We start from the raw sequence: 2,564 nt of genomic DNA, 5'->3' as shown, positions 1-2,564 counted from the left end.
AGAGATGTCATATGTTTTATCTTTACATATTAGATTTCATAGCTAATTACAAAGTTCCCTTTCCCCTTCGTGTGCCTTTTTACCTACTATAAGAGCTGCCTCTCTTTACAATGCTAACCTGCTATTTACACACAATGACCACTAGTTGGCCGCTTGTAAATTAGCCTGCCTCCTACACAGAAAAACTGCAAAATAGCTTTATACTAGCTTATCCTGATGTGATTTTGAAAATGTAAGGATATTGGCTGGTAGAACGCACACATCTAGAAAAAGTCATGAAAGGAGGGTCCTGATTTAGTTTTTTTACTCATGGCTGATTGAGTGTTAAAAAAAAGAAAAGAAAAGGTGAATTCAATAAGGCCAATATAGGAGACATTTGATTTGTCCTGTAGGGTAACATCTACAATCCTTTTGATGTATTGTGTTTTTAGACAAATCTACCGCGTTGTGTATTGAGACCACGTATGAAACTTGAAACTTAATTTGGCAGCCTCACATTTTGCTGTGTCATTCCTTTGATCCAGCGAGCAGCATGTCAGCCTACAGCGGCACGGAGATCAAAGCCTGCCTGCTGACGTCTCTCTTAAGTGGAGAAACGCTGAAGAACATTTACACAACGTCAAGCTTTTGATTCACATCAAGACACAAATGTGAAACTTCAAAAGTGTGCGTTCTCATTTTATGCACCCAAATTGTTTATGCACCCAAATTATTTTTAATATTGCCTTTAAATGACTAAATATTTAAATTATGATTATATAATGATTGGAGCACTTTGAGCTGCAACGTTTGCAGTAAAAGTGCTATACAAATAAGGGTTATTATTATTATTAAGTGTGCTTGCAGTAGGGGGGGGCAGGGTGGTGACCAAAACACACACACACACACACACACACACACACACACACACATACACACATACACACATACACACACACACACACACACACACACACACACACACACACACACATACACATACTTTTTGTGGAGAGAAATCGCCATTGAAATTCAATGGCGGAACTTTGAGAACAGAGTGAGCAGAAAACGTTTTTGAACTTTTTGTACACATTTTGCACACTGCTCCCACGGCTACAATTGTATGTCTATATTCAAAAATGTTACATGGAAACGTAGAGCAACTCTTACTGTCACTCAAAATATCAACATATAAGCCCAAACATTAATAGTTTTTACGTTTCAGACGTTTGTTTCAGAGCTAGCCAAAGACAAGCAGAGGTCAGGCTAGAGTGAGTTGCTATGACAACGAATTTGCCACTGTCAACAGATATTTGTGTTGATATTTCAAAACGTGGCTCACATTGACTTCAGAGCACAGAGGACACGTTGTCTGTTAGTGAGGTACTTCAAGTTTCTGACAGGATTAGCAGACAAAAGTAATCAGATGGGTCAAACCCAGAGTGACCTGAACGACCCGCAAGGGCCACCTGGTCTGAAGAAAGACAAGAAGAGAAAGGAGAAGAAGAAGACGACCAGCGCAACTTTGACCTTCTTTCGACGGGCTGCCCTCCTCACTAGATGTGGAAGAAACACCGGAAAGACCAGATCGCGCCCGGACTCCGCCGACAACGCCAACGCCAACGACAGCCGACCTGCTTCCTCCGTATCCGCCCGGAGACCGACTTCAGCCGGACGAGAGAAGAAAAAAGGAAGGAAGGGAGGAACCCGACCAGGCCAGGAGCTGAGCCCGACACCGCCAGACCAGGAAACAGAACAACTGGCCGACGATCAAGGAATCACAGCCACAACTTCAGAACGCCATTCTCCTCAAAGGGTAAAGACTCCGGTCCATTTACATTTACATTTACATTTTTGGCATTTAGCAGACGCCTTATTCCAAAGCGACTTACAATCAATACATTTGAATACTAAGCATGTGAATCAGCAGTCCACTATTCGTTGCAGGAAGAGTACTCTAGCTCGGGCCCGGGGCCACTGATAGAAGGAAAAACCTTCTCCCTATTATCGCCTTCTACTAAATTTTTTTTTTTTTTTTTCTTTTTCCCAGGAGATCAGAATCCTTCCGGACCTTCCTAGAAGTCCGAGCTCTCACGGCGCTCCATCCCAGACCTGTCTACCAAGCCACAAAGACCGTGGAGACGATTGGGCGGACTGGCAGCTGCCCGGGGTCCCTTCCACATCCCAGGAGGACACGTCCAAGAAGGACGTCAAGGCGCTGACGGTTACTTCTGTCGACTCCCTCATCATCTATTCTCTCATGTCCTTTAAATAAACGAATGAAGGAATGCAGTTGATCATTTAAAAAAAGGTGTTGTGTGTCCAGTACAAAGGGGGGGGGGTGTGGTGCATCTGTGGATGACGCAGAGGCTGTGTGAGTGAGGGAGAGGAGACAAAAGAGAGTTAGGGAGGATACAGTCTGGAAGTATATGCAGGAGGGGTAGGAAGCGTGAAGAAGAGATATTGTGTGTGTGCGTCGTCTGTGTGTGTGTGTAGGTGTGTAGGTGTTTGTGTACCTGTGTGTGTGGGTGTGTATGTGCCTGTGTACCTGTGTGTGTATGTATGTGTATGTGTGTGTGTGTGTG

The 2,564-nt window shown here is 44.0% G+C and overlaps 1 pseudogene across 1 annotated transcript in view; it reads left to right on the top strand.

Moving 5' to 3' along the window:
- The window catches only part of LOC308151837 (dynamin-2-like), a 40,362-nt pseudogene that overhangs the window by 9,003 nt on the left and 28,795 nt on the right, over positions 1-2,564 (top strand). Inside the window, exons 2-3 of the transcript XR_013938003.1 lie at positions 1,333-1,795; positions 2,030-2,203. The product of XR_013938003.1 is annotated as a dynamin-2-like (transcript). The remainder of the gene's footprint in view (positions 1-1,332; positions 1,796-2,029; positions 2,204-2,564) is intronic.

Source organism: Nansenia antarctica (genome assembly GCF_963989245.1).
Source record: "Nansenia antarctica genome assembly, chromosome: 2".
Lineage (NCBI taxonomy): Eukaryota > Metazoa > Chordata > Actinopteri > Argentiniformes > Microstomatidae > Nansenia > Nansenia antarctica.
The sequence above is the reverse complement of the archived record's forward strand: the minus strand, read 5'-3'. Positions and strand labels throughout refer to the sequence as shown.